This window comes from Lathamus discolor, chromosome 3 (assembly GCF_037157495.1).
Source record: "Lathamus discolor isolate bLatDis1 chromosome 3, bLatDis1.hap1, whole genome shotgun sequence".
In the NCBI taxonomy this organism is placed as follows: Eukaryota; Metazoa; Chordata; class Aves; order Psittaciformes; family Psittacidae; genus Lathamus; species Lathamus discolor.
Window position 1 is genome coordinate 148,929,753 of NC_088886.1, and position 14,834 is coordinate 148,944,586.

Below are 14,834 nucleotides of genomic sequence, written 5' to 3' on the forward strand. Positions count from 1 at the left end.
TGGTGTTTGAGGTGCTGGATCACCCAGGCTCTGATCCCAAATGGATGTGGGTGGTTGTGTGTGCTCTGAGACCCCAAATTGTCTTCCTCCAGCCTGCCCTGCCTGCAGGCAAAGAGGACTTGGACATCCCAGCAGTGTTCAAGGCCAGGCTGGACATGGGGGCTTGGAGCAAGCTGCTCTAGTGGAAGGTGTCCCTGCCTGTGGCAGGGGTTGGAACTGGATGAGCTTTAAGGTCCTTTCCAGCCCAAACCATTCCAGGGTTCTATGATTCTATGGTCCTGGGTTATGTCCTACCACAGCATCATGGTGTACTTTGAGCTCCTAGTTGGAAGGTGCAGGTTATTCGCTGGCTGGGCAGAAACCCTCCCAGTTCCTCCTCATTGTGAAAGAGACCCAAACCTATTTCAAAGCACAGCCTCCCTGCAGCCTTGTGCTCAGCTGCTGCAAGCGCCCAAAGAACCAGTTGGCTCCTCTGGGCCCCAGCCATGCGCTCCCAGCCTGTGCTGCCTCCTCCTGCTGCCAGCACCAGCATTTGTGCAGCTGCAAGGTGAAGTGGATCAGGGAACGGATCCAGCTGAACACTAATCCTGCGGGAAGAAGAAGTGGGGGGAAAAAAGCTTATTTTCAGCTGGATCTGTTCCCCAACCTGGTTCTGCCTTCAGCCCATCAGACATAAGCTTCCCCAGGGTAGGAATGAGCAGCCAGGGCTGGGAGTACTGGGCTGGGTTTATGGCAGCGCTGGCTTAGGCTGCCTTAAAAGCATTTGTCAAGCTATGACCTCGCGTTAATGTATTACTGTTTCGGTGCAGCAGAGGTTACAGCACCAGGTTTTCACTCCTAGAACCATGATGCTGCATTTAGCAGGGTCTGGGGGCAGAAAAGACTCTGGTGATGTTAAATATCTCCCTTCTGAACACAGGGATGTGGTTGTGTTGGGGAAAGAAGCATGGGGTCATGGAGGGGTTGCCGGCAGGGAATGGGATACCCACACACCTAATCAGAATACACCAATCCTTCACTGGCTTCAACTGCAGCTACAAGTGTGTCCTACAACCAGCAAAACGCATGGGATGCTCTAATACAATATATAAACCAACTTAATTCACTAGAACATTGATCATAGTAGTAATAGTAATAGCAATAGTAACGCTAACAGTTGTTTTTGTGATGTAACTACAGTCTCGATATCATACTTTCCTTACATAGATTTTTATATAGATTTTGATTTGCACAGAGCCACACAAATTCAGGGCCTGGGTGATATTTTACATAGTATGTTGGAGTTCTCCCTCCTTGGCAAATTTATTCCTGTTGAGAAAGAAAAACAGCTACATGCTGAGAACCCTTGAATTGAATCGATGATTAGAAAGAGGCAACACATATTACTTCTGCCCTGCTACAGATGCTGAATTCAGCAGCGGTGGCAAATTCTCAACCCATTTCCCCTTGCAAACATGAGCAAAAGGATGCAAACACACAGTAAAATTCCCTTTTGATAATCCTCTTGGGGTTTTGTTTTCCCTGTGTGTGAAATCATTATGCAGAGCTGTTGGGGTATGGCTTTTCCCCCTGTTTTATTCATTTTATATGCTTAAACAAGGAATTGCAGGAACGGAGAAAAGCCTCTCAGCGCACGCACATTTGTATACCCCTTCCATAAACCATCCTAATGTCATCACCACGTGAGCAGAATTGTGCTGCTGGTATAACACATGGCTGATGTTTAATCTTTCCAGGAAAGTTTAATGAAAGGTTCTTGAATCAATCTGTCTGGTTTAAAGTTTGAAGGGCTTTTGGATGCACCAATCTGATTTATGTGCCAGGTGTTTCTAAGCAAATAGTGGATAGATAAAGACACATAGAGCCCTTCCTGCTCCCTCGCCCTTATCTGCCATGGGTTCAGTCTCCATAAACGCCTTCTCATTTCAATTGCCCGCGCTCTCAGTGTACTTTAATACCTTAATGAGGAATAGTACAGCACCCAGCTTCTAGTTCTGTGTTAGCTACTGGTTTTTAAGCCTGTTACTGGGAGATTTAACATTATAATGTCAGTAGAAAAGAGTTTGGTAACAAAATAAAAGGGTGAACCGAGCTTTCCAGGTAATTTGCCATTTGCTGGGACGCTGGCAATGGCCCTGCAATGGCCTTTAGTGTTGGTCAAAGTGAAACACATGAGCTTGCATCCCTCTGTGCTGTGTTGTAGCCTGGACCCAAATCACAGCTGCCTTATTCTAGCTGTCACTCTCTGAATTACAGTTGTGCCTGGGGCATCATTTGAGATCTGGCTGGAAGAGAGCTGGCCAAAGGGGATGTGTACCCTGAAGGGTGCAGAGGAGCGGATATGGAGCAAGTGTTCACTAATTCTTACAACACAAGGATGTATCGAATCACCATTAGGTATCAGATTTTCAATCTGAGAGTCCTATAGTGCAAAATTGAAGTGTGCAACATCCTGCCACCAAAATGCTGCGGAACCAGCTTATATAGAGGATTTAACGGGGCTGAAATAAACACGTGGGATACAGATCCATCAGTGCTTACTGCTCATGGCCATCCAGACACTGCTCTGCGTTAAGGGAAGGCTCATACCGGGGACTGCGGAAAGCTAGAAGGGATATTTTCTGTTCCATGGTTTGCCCTGACGCATCCATATAACAGTCTTCCAGTACCTAAAGGGGGATTACAAAAATCTGGAGAGGGACTTTTTACAAGGGCAGGTAGTAACAGGGCAAGGGGAAATGGCTTTAAACTGACAGAGGGCAGGTTTAGGTTAGATACAAGGAAGAAGTTCTTCCCTGTGAGGGTGCTGAGGCGCTGGCACAGGGTGCCCAGGGAAGCTGTGGCTGCCCCATCCCTGGCAGTGCTCAAGGCCAGGTTGGACACAGGGGCTCGGAGCAAGCTGCTCCAGTGGAAGGGGTCCCTGCCTATGGATCTGGGACACCTATGATGTGTCATAGAACCCTAAGAGACAAGAGATGGGGTGAGGTGGACCAGACTTTGTCCTTACACTGACTGTCCTTGGGAAGAGCCCTCAGTCCCAAAAGCACCTGCAGGATAAAGAGTCAAAGAGATGAAGTGTTTCAGACAAAGCCCCTTGGTAGTTCAGGGAGAAGCAGGGTTTCAGCAGTCCCCAGCCAAGATCCTGTTCACCAGAGCACCCATCTTTAAGGTTTTTTTGCTAATTAGGAAGTTGCAGCCATAAAACTGAAGCAGGGGAGCCCTGACCAAGGAACTCCAAGGATTTAAATGCCTGGAAGGCAAAAGTTCCATTTCATTGACAGTACAATTGTGTCTTAAACCTCTCTGGTCATCAGAGATACGGCAAGAGTGCTGTCAGCTCAGGACCAAATGCAGATAAGGCAGCGCTCATAGGTTGCCCGACTCTAAATGGTGTTGGAACAGTACAAAGGGGCCTGAGCTGTGTGAGCCTTGTCCCTGCCACTGCAATCTAAATAACCTGGAGAGATAGAATCATAGAATCATAGAATAGTTAGGGTTGGAAAGGACCTCAAGATCATCCAGTTCCAACCCCCCTGCCATGGGCAGGGACACCTCACACTAAACCATCCCACACAAGGCTTCATCCAACCTGGCCTTGAACACTGCCAGGGATGGAGCACTCACAACCTCCCTGGGCAACCCATTCCAGTGCCTCAGCACCCTAACAGGAAAGAATTTCCTCCTTAGATCCAATCTAAACTTTCCCTGTTTAAGTTTGAACCCGTTACCCCTTGTCCTGTCACTACAGTCCCTGATGAAGAGTCCCTCCCCAGCATCCCTATAGGCCCCCTTCAGGTACTGGAAGGCTGCTATGAGGTCTCCACGCAGCCTTCTCTTCTCCAGGCTGAACAGCCCCAACTTCCTCAGCCTGTCTTCATACGGGAGGTGCTCCAGTCCCTGATCATCCTCGTGGCCTCCTCTGGACTTGTTCCAACAGTTCCATGTCCTTTTTATGTTGAGGACACCAGAACTGCACACAATGCTCCAGGTGAGGTCTCACAAGAGCAGAGCAGAGGGGCAGGATCACCTCCTTCGCCCTGCTGGTCACACTCCTTTTGATGCAGCCCAGGATCCGGTTGGTTTCTGGGCTGCGAGTGCACACTGCAGCCGGCTCATGTTCATTTTCTCATCGACCAGCACCCCCAAGTCCTTCTCTGCAGGGCCGCTCTGAATCTCTTCTTTGCCCAGTCTGTAGCTGTGCCTGGGATTGCTCCGACCCAGGTGTAGGACCTTGCACTTGGCATGGTTGAACTTAATCAGGTTGGCATCAGCCCACCTCACAAGCGTGTCAAGGTCCCTCTGGATGGCATCCCTTCCCTCCAGCGTATCAACCGGACCACACAGCTTGGCGTCATCGGCAAACTTGCTGAGGGCACACTCAATCCCACTGTCCATGTCAGTGACGAAGATGTTAAACAAGACCGGTCCCAACACCGATCCCTGAGGGACACCACTCGTTACCGGTCTCCAGCCGGACATCGAGCCATTGACCACAACTCTTTGTGTGCGGCCGTCCAGCCAGTTCTTTCTTCATTCAGCCAGATGGAACACACAAGCACCAGCTCTAACTGGGAATTTAAAGAAGGGCCATCATCTTGGAGGTCGAATGGGTGTTTGGAAGGAATTCCTCTCAGCAAAGCCATCTGCCCTCACCCTTCCTCTTCTTCATTCACTTTGGAGGAAGGGTTGCTTATGTGAATACAAAGCCCATGCTGCAATAAAAGCTGCTCATTGCCAGATTGTGTGTGTTGAAGCAAAGGCCAGTCTGCCTGAGTACGGTACTACTGTTGTAACTACTGTCATAGCAGTGACAGCTAGAGATATGATTAGTTTTTATAAACTGGAACAGTTATATACTGGAAGTTGTACTCTGATATAATTATAGTGGTGTAAACACGACCTGTGCCATCTTGCTTGTCTTATTTCCTGAACTGGAACAAGCTGCACCGGTGTGCGCATCTCTTTCAGCGATGGAATTGTGTCCTCACATGGATTTTTGCTGCTTTAACAGAAATGGTATTAAAGCAACAGAACTTTGTGCTGAAGACTGGTCCTCGGTTTCTATGTAGGCTTTTTTTACTCTCTGTCAGCAATAAACAAGCCATAGGAATCCAGTCCTTTAAAGAGAAAGATGCAAGGCAGAGAAAATCTGGTCTCTTCTGTTCCCGTTTCCTGATCAGACTTCAGAAAAGGGCAGCCAGAGAAATGCCTTCAACCTTCACCAGTTAAATCCCCACGAAACCCCAGTGCCCAGGATCTGTGGTCAGGAAAAAAATCTCCCAAAGGGCATAGAGACAGGATGGATGCTAAAGGATGGATACCTAAAGGAGGTCTACAAGAAACCTGGAGAGGGACTTTGGACAAGGGCCTGTAGGGACAGGCCGAGGGGAATGGCTTTAACCTGCCAGAGGGGAGACTGAGCTGAGCTCTTAGGCAGAAGCTCTTCCCTGTGAGGGTGCTGAGGCGCTGGCACAGGGTGCCCAGAGAAGCTGTGGCTGCCCCATCCCTGGCAGTGCTCAAGGCCAGGTTGGACACAGGGGCTTGGAGCAAGCTGCTCCTGTGGAAGGGGTCCCTGCCCGTGGCAGGGGTTGGAGCTGGATGAGGTTAAAGGGCCCTTCCAACACAAACCAGTCTGGGATTCTATGTTAGGATGTCCCTAGGGATTCAATAGGTAGCACAGTTTGCCTGGAGGAGGGTGTGCAGGGCGAGCTAGGGGGGAGCAGACCTTAGCACTCGAGCTGTGCTGACTCCCAGCAGCAGAAGCAAACAGGAGATTTAAGAAGCACAAATGCAGTGATGTATTTCCGTATAAACTTTCCTCTCTGACTCTGAGAATTACAGTGGATATTGATACTGAGCCAAGCAGAAAGTAAGTCAGTCAAGTCCCTTGTTACTGCCATTATCTCATCCTCCCTTTATTTCTCTGCATTATCAAGTAAGAAAATAACTCATGTGAATAAATCAGCCTGGGGACTAAACTAAAATCCTGGGAATTTCTGTGGGGAAGAGCCTAGGCTTTGTTTAAACAAATAAACAAAAAGTATGAAAGGAAAGAACTACTCTGAGCCAGAAGGGTTCCTGCCTAAAACTCCAAGGGTTCCTCTAAAACTGGCTTTTTCCTTCGTCCTTTGCAGGTTTTGAATTCATTTAGATAAATATCTAGATCAAATTCCATTTGCACACCAAAAAGTGGCTCTTAATCGCGAAAATACCGACCTGGAAAACTGAAACTTTTTTCATCTGGGGCTTTTCTTCTCCACGAGGCTGTTTCCTGAAATCATGATGAATTTGCAAATAGTTTCAGCTGTCCCAAAATTACACTTTTCAGCAAACAGCTACTTGTCTGATGAAAATCACTCAGCTGTTACCAAGGCTTTGGCTAGCTCTGGCTGTTACATTTCCAATGGGATTTTTCCACAACAGTTAAGCAGCAGCAGCCTGGGAGTTTAAATATGGATAATTCCCTCCATCCTGTTGCAACTTGTGCAGCTTCAGCTTTTGCCTGGCTCCTGCATGCGGCTGTGCTGCAAGCTGGGAATGTGTGTTGGGATGACAGCAGCTGCTGGAGCATCCCTCTGGGAGGGAACAAAGGCAAACTGCAATGTGTGGGATAGTCAGAAGGAGATACAGAGTGTAACTGGAGATGGAGGGGTTGATGGAAGGCCCATGGTGGATGCTGGGGAGGGTTTGGCTGGGTCAGGACAGGCTGGGGAAGCAGTGAAGGACCTCAATGGGAAGAGCAGCATCCTGGTAGCTCTATCAACTATAAATGTTATCAAGCAAGGGGGCTGTGGGGAAAGGAAAGGCTTTAAAACCCACTTTTACACACATTGTGCTCTGAGTCAATATTATTTTAGCTATCTAAAGTATTCAAACTAATCACGGCAGTTTCCTTTAATGTCTGCCATTGCAGACGCAAGGTTTATTTACTGTAATGTAATACATCTTGAGGGAATGTCATATGCAGATATTAGCAATTAACTCATTAATCTAAAAATCACAATTCTTGCAATTAACAGAGCACTGCACAGTCACTCTAATTACAAACTCCGCACAAAAGGCCAGTCTCACAGGGAACATGTAGCCTCCTAATTAGCCAAGATTTCAAAGGCAGACAGAAAATTGAGATGTTGAGGGTCAGGGAGGGAAAAATGGGAATACACTGCACCGTGACCATATCTGACAGTGGGACCGACGAGCAATGCATAAAGAGTTCACGTCGGTGTAGACTTGGGGGTAGCACTGATCTACCCAGGGTAGGGATCTGCTGGCAATGAGGTGACTTATTCTGGGGGAAAGCACTCCTTGCATGGAGGCAACGGGGTCCTGTAGCTCCTCTAACCAGGGAATTCCCAAGCTTTTGAAGGCACTCACACATATACGCTCGAGGGAGGCACTGCCGTGGGATGCAGCTGGTATCTGGTGATGGAGATTTAGCTGCAGGGGGAACCACGGCCATCTCCGGGCTCAGGGATGGGGAAAAGCCTCTTGGATTTTCTCCCCGAATTCTATGAGATGCCAAGCATCCTGGCTCTGGTTCACTGCAACACTTATGCATGCATTTAACTTTAAGCACAGGAACAATCCTGCTGATTTCATTAGGGCTACTCACACGCTTAAGGACTCAGCTGATTTGGGAAAAGAGTGCTCAGCACGAAGCAGGACCAAGCCCTCTATAGCTGGGCATGACCTTGTCTTTCAGCATCTCCGGCTTTCCAGCTGTAAGTGGAAGGAATTAGACCCATTTCCCTCTGTGCCTGATGTGCTGATGTGGTGGCAGAACCCTGCATCCAACATAAGTGGAGTTACTCACCTGCCTCCAGAAGGGCTCTTCTCTTTCCTGAGACACAAGACCTGGATGCTGGTGTGCTTGGTGGGCCGGTTGCAAATCCCAGCCGGAGCATCGTCCTCTGGGCATTGCAGATATCTCTTCCAGGGCTCCGGACAACATCCCCAGGGGTGCTGTGGGAACAGTTTCCTATCCCAGGCCCCCACCCAGATGCTGTTGTAATCTTTATCTTCAAGCAAGAGACAGGGAGTCTGCCAGCACGTGGCTGGTGTTGGTAGAAACCGTTGTCATAAGCTGAGTTACAGTGGAAAAAGGCTGCGTAAGACAATGCCTGTTTGACTTACAGAGTACAAATACAAAAGCAGCACTGATTTATCCTCCTTTACATTGTGTCCCTGTGCTACAGCCTCCTGAGCAGTTTAGGAGCTCATGGTTTTAGTCCCAAAGAGAGTATTTTTTCATCACAGTTTATTGATCGCATCCCAAAGATAAACTCCTGTGTCAGGAGCAATTCTTTTAAGAGGCACTGATTTTTTTAGGGACACCTTTCATTATCCTTGCTTGCTGAAAGGACCCTTTCAGCTCAGAGCAAATGCGTCCCAGGAAAGTATCACCTTGTCTAGGATCTCAGGAGGAAATCGCCATTGGAGTGCACAGGTTCCTGTAATGAAGGTGGAAGCATCGTCATGGCTGGTGAAGGGGACAGCTTGGAGAAGCAAAGCCACTGCGTGTTTAGATGGTGGTAAAGACAGAGATCAGCCCAGCAAGAGCCAGAGGGTCTGCAACTGAAACAGGTCTAATGGCTTTAGTGTTTGGTGGGGCACCTACTCCTGTGAGGGGACAGGTCTTCTCAGTGATGGGCTTCTTTGTGCAGACCTTGCTTATAGACTAAACCTGCTGGTGCTAGCACAGCTTGGAAAACAAATGCTGGCAGTGTCTCCCTGGGAACAGACCTGCTAATGGCACATTGATCCCACAGCTTGGGCTCATCACAGCTGAGATTGTGGATACGTAGTCACTGACTCCAACATAACGGGCTGAGTCTTGAAGGACACCAGGAGGCCCAAAATCCAGAAAATCCGAGATCTTTCAGAGTGAGAACACTTAAAATGTGTTTGGGAGAGAACTGAGACAGGAGAAAATGCTGAAATAAATACCCTAAGGAAAAAGTATTCTTTCTTCTACGGATAGGAAGGAACTTCACAGACATCTTGAAAGGTGAAGCTGGTCCACCATCCAGCAGAGAGAGGAGGGCTTGGAAGCCACGCAAGTGAAGTGCCATACCTCCAGAGGTACGTATATGAGCAACCCATGAGATATGGGAGGCTGCTGTGCCAGTCTCAAGCAGCCTGAGAAAGGGACACAGAGGCAGGAGAGAAGAACCACGTTGCATGGACCATTTAGTGACTGCTGCCCTTTCAGCGAGGTATTTGCTCTGATGAGCTGTTATCTCCTGTCCTGTAGGGTGGGGGGTAACTTTAAAACTAATATTGTCCAGACAATGCTGCTGGAAGGCTTGGTAAAGGGTGTGAGAGCTTTAACCTGCCCGAGGGGAGACTGAGATGAGCTCTTAGGCAGAAGCTCTTCCCTGTGAGGGTGCTGAGGCGCTGGCACAGGGTGCCCAGAGAAGCTGTGGCTGCCCCATCCCTGGCAGTGCTCAAGGCCAGGTTGGACACAGGGGCTTGGAGCAAGCTGCTCCAGTGGAAGGGGTCCCTGCCCATGGCAGGGGTTGGAACTGGATGAGCTTTAAGGTCCCTTCCAACCCAAACCATTCTGGGATTCCATGATTTTGTGAAGAATTAACTAGAAAAAGACTGAGAATGCACACTGACAAATAACCACTCCAGTGGGATCCCTGAGCCCTGTAGTGCCAAACCTGTGCTCCCAGCTTTTTGTTATTTATGGGGCCTCTATCTCTTGGCGTTGCTGTGGAATAGGCACTCATCATTCCTGCAGTGATGACTCCTTGAAAACTAGTGAGAAAAGTGGTCAGTGTGAGAAGAAAAGTTAATTTCTCTGGAAAGATCAAGAAAACCCTTAAAAACCAGTTTTGTTGCAATCGCTGCCTCTGGATTATTGTTTGCTGGGAACAGAGTCTGTGATTCTGATCTATTTTTTAATAACAAAGATCTCTGGATATGGGAATAAACAAGAGTTATTAATACACTTCTTATAAGGGTGACCTGACCGTGGGTCATGCCTGGGGTGAAGCAGCGTGGATCTCCATGGTGCTCATCTCGTCCCTGCCCTTTCCCTCCTTATCTTAACCTATTTATGCCAAACCTTCCTCTGCTGCAGCTGGGCCACTGGAACCTGACCTATGGACAGGGCTGCTGAGAAACACTGATTAATTAATGGTTGTAAAACACTCCCAGGGCTTTGCACGAAAGGGACAACGGATGAAGTACTGAGAAGAAGTCACAGCGATGTGATGGTTATGTGCAGAGAAACTAAAAAGCCAAATTTTCTTTCTTTCTTAAAATGTTCTTTTTTTGCCTCTTGCACATGTAATTGTTATTGTAGAGAGTTTTGTTGCAACCTAAGGACGGTTATTCCAAGGGCAGGGAAATCAGTGTAAATCTTAAACCCCCTCCATTGCTGTCACGTAATTAACTTCATGTTTTAACCAAGATGATCTCCCCAAATGAATCACGAGAATAATATGGTTTCAATACCGATCATTCCATAATTAATCTTTGAAGGGAAGAAACTTCATTTCACGTGCTAGGAAAGTAGATGTAAAATATTAATCAGAGTGTTCAACTAACAACAGATCGCTGGATGCCATCCAGGCCAGATGAAATGCGACCACTTCCCTGCACTTCTGAAAAGCAGGAATTTTATCCAGACGTTTCAAAACTCCTGGGAAAGGCAGTTAAGTTACAGATACGCTGAGCGAAATCGTGCTCGGGTTTAAGAATGTTGTATAGTAGAAAAGAAATGAAGAAGAATAAAAGGCAAAATAGTGCTTGAAGCTCGAATGGAGCACTCTGGTAAGACAAAAAAGATGATAAAAAAAGAATGGGTAAGTCCAAGGCGGCAGTTATTAGAATAGCAAAACCATAGTGTTTCTGAACCTAATGGTTTAACTTAGATTAAAAACCATAATTTACCCGAAAACACTCCTTTTAGTACTTCGGAGGTTAAATATGGTTCGTAGCAGCTCTCACAGTTAAATTGTTTTTCCCTCGCTTCAATAAAGTATATTAAAAATCGTTTCCTGAAAAGTAACGAAAGCTGATTATTTGGTTTGCAAACCGACACCGCGATATTCCTTTACAGGGAAACGCGCTGCAGCCGCTCTTGCACAGCCAGGGCTGAGCTGAGAAAGCCAAGAGCCCTGCACCTATCTTGGTAGGGTAAAGGGCTCCATGAGCAGGACCCGAAGTGGGGTCTTTTGCACCAAAGGAGCCATAGAATCCCAGCCTGGTTTGTGTTGAAGGGACCTTAAAGCTCACCCGGTTCCAACCCCTGCCATGGGCAGGGACCCCTTCCACTGGAGCAGCTTGCTCCAAGCCCCTGTGTCCAACCTGGCCTTGAGCACTGCCAGGGATGGGGCAGCCACAGCTTCTCTGGGCACCCTGTGCCAGCGCCTCAGCACCCTCACAGGGAAGAACTTGTGCCTAAGGTCTAATCTAATCACCACAACAGTGGGAGATCTGCCCATCTCCATTGACTGTTCCATTGAAGCGGCTGCACAACGTCTGCCATGGTGTGTGGTAACGGAGGTAAAGCCTCAAAGCCTGAATGTCTGAGCAGGTCTGGATGCTCTGAGACACCAATCCCCTGGAAGTGTACAGCCCGGAGAGGAGCTTGCTCCAATTCTGTATGTTTTGCCAGTGGACATTTTCCCAGCGTTGCTTTGCTTACACAGTAAATTTTACTTGTTCATGGTTGATGGGAAGGGCTGAGATGTGCAGTCCGTCCTTCTGGCTGTTTGGTATGGGACAGTGTTAAAAAAATTTCCTGGGATAAGAGTAATTACAATACACAATCCCCAAACGGCTAGCAGCCTCATCTGCTCGCCATGAGAACAGCTATACCTGTACAATTAGGTATAAGACTCGTGCTTAAAAGCAGGAAATCGCATGGGCTTGTCTGCAGCAGGAAGGTGGGTTCTCCAGGCCACACTCTGCAACTCCATGCATCTCCCTCCCCCTCTTGGCCACCCACCTCTCCCCCTTCCCAGGATTTCTGTTATTATTTACCCAGGATTTTCCTCTGCAATGGGCAAGGGAGATGCTTCAGCTTCTGGAGATGCCATGAAATACCTCCATGGGTTACATCAGTGCGAGCTGCTGTGAACCATTCAAGTTATTTCCTCCTTAATGGGAGAATGAGATCAATATCACAAGTCAGCAGCGTTAAACATGGATCTGCTCAAAGGAGTCCGGAGGAGGTCATGAAGATGCTCTGAGGGCTGTAGGACTTCTGCTATGGAGACAGGCTGAGAGAGTTCGGCTTGGGTTGGAGGGGCTTGGAGCAAGCTGCTCTAGTCGAAGGTGTCCCTGTCCATGGCAGGGGTTGGAACTGAATGAGCTTTAAGGTCCCTTCAACACAAACCGTTCCAGGATTCTGTGATATTAAAAACATAGCAAGGAAAAATTCCTTCTGCTTCCATGGGAAGGACCTGCACTGGATCCTAGCTGCAGGTTGTCCCATACCCCCCAACACCTAGGAGGCTATTAGGGGAGAAGACATCCCTTCATTCGTCAGCAGCCATTCATCTCTCTGTGACACAACCTCTGCTCCACACAATAAGGGAGCAAAGAGGTGCTGATGGTTCCCTTGTCATTCCGAGTGCTGTAAGCTGGGTGTCTCTGTCATGGAGGTGATGAGGTTAAAACAGATGGGGAGAAATGGGAAAACTCCTCCAGGCTTCCTTGTGGATGTAAACAGCCCTTGAGGGATTAAAATACAAAGATGGAAACTGTCATCTATTTTTGGAACTGTTTTCCTCTCAGGGACTAACTCCAACGCTATTAATCAGCACAACAAGAAGAGGAAGAGACTCTCAAAGATCAATTGCTCCTCGCTGGAGAAGTAGTTCAAAATAATTGTGTGTGTGTTGGGGCTCTTTTTGGTGTAATTGAATGGTACCAAAAGAGTCGAGTACATTTAAGGGATAATCTCTGCTGTACTGTAGTGAACAAAGCAACACGCCTATTGAGATTGATTAATCACAGAGGAGGTGCCAAGGAGTTTAATCCATCCCAGAAGTCTTTAACGACAAGGATCCTGCAAAGTAGTGGGGATTATTATTATGCAAGAAAACTGTTGGAAAATAAGAAATCCTCACTCTTTGATATACACAAATATTGTTTCTGCCTCCACCTGCAGGAAACTTCCACCCCAGAGGTCTGGATAAGGACTTTGTGGTGAAGCAGACTGCGGACAGGAAAGGTTCACGCAGGGTAGTTCCTAGAAAGCTGTCTCCTCCCTTGATTGCCTTTTGCTGATGGAGATAGAGACGGGAAAAGCATGGAAAAAATTCTTCTGATTAAAAGCAAAGCTTTAACAGACCAGCCTTTCATCCTGTACAAAACAGAGGCTGTCCCTCTGTGGACCTAAGTGAGCTTTAAGGTCACTTCCAACCCGAACCATTCTAGGATTCTCTGAGGTCTGATTCTCACCCTTCATCCTTAGGATGCAAAAACTGCATTCTTCTGCTAAGAAGCCCTGACCTGTCACCGGCATCACTGAATCTGCAGGGAATTAGTGGGATGAGGTTGCTTCAGGCTCCTGTCTTTGCCTGGAAGGCAGTTCTTCACCTGGCAGCGATGCTGTGCACACCTTACATGAGAGATGGTATAAAGAATTGGAATAGAAAACTGGTCCAAATTTGAATAGCATCCACACTGTGAGGATTAATAATAAAGGAGGCATGGTCACCAAGGAGATCTGCATCTCTTATTCTTATGCAGAAAAAGAGTGCAAGCATGATATGTCCGTAGAAAGCACAGCTCGTGCTGCACAGGTAGGCAAGAAACTTTGGGTATCTGTACACCCAGACTCCGTACAGGAGTATCTCGTAGCTGCTTCCACTTCTTTTTGTCTTTTTCCCTCTAAGCAATGCTGAGTACACAGCAGGAAAATATTTCAAACATCGCAGCTGACAAATCAAATGCAAACATGAGAACATCATTTGCTTCATCTTCCTAACCTGAAGACAGGATTCCTACCATGAAAGTACACCAGACAATAAGCACCTGATTTGCTTGCAAGGCCTTTTTGCAAGGAAGAGGATGTGCCCTTTCATCTGGTACATCTTGGCCTCTGATGTACAAATCCCTGTCTCTCTGTATGCAGGGAGATTTCCAGAGCAAAGCCCATTTTGGCTTGTGATTAAAATCAATGCATCCAAACCTGTGTCAGGAGGGGCTGAATGTGTTTTTGTCCCTGCACATCCATTTGGTTTGTTGTTACCAGGCTTTTGGGACCCCACTTACTCGCCTCTGGATCAAGCTGCTGGCTCAGGCTGCTGTGTCAGGGGTGTGCAGGCTGGATGGGCACAGAAAGAAAAGGTCAAAGGGAACCAATTCAACCCATTTTGAGCTCTAAATGAGATGAAAGGCAAACCTTGTGGCCCTGGTTCAGGAAAGCATCACTCATCAGAAAAGCCCTTTAGGATGTGTGTGGGTGTCTTTCCTGATTCAGGGTCTAATGTTGCTCTGAAGAGATGATCAGCTGAGTGCTTCCGCACTGTGCATAAGCAGAATCCTTTCTGTACGGGGTATCGCACCATATGCCAACTGTTTACAAAGGGCTTTCTTCTCACCGTTAACAGTATTTCTCTATTTTATGCTCTTTCCTCAATTTGGACTTCAAAACAAAAAGGAAGTCTTGTTATTTTCTTCATCAGAGTCTTTTGCAAGTCCTTACTGGTCCCATGTTTGAGTGTGTCAGACTCCACGCTCAAAGGGCCACTTGCTTTCTGCACTTGCTCACACTGATATTTGTCAAACCATGGGAGCAGTTGCATTAAGTCTGCCAAAGTTACTTCTAATAAAACTGTGATTTCTGATGCAAATTTAAGACCTTAAGT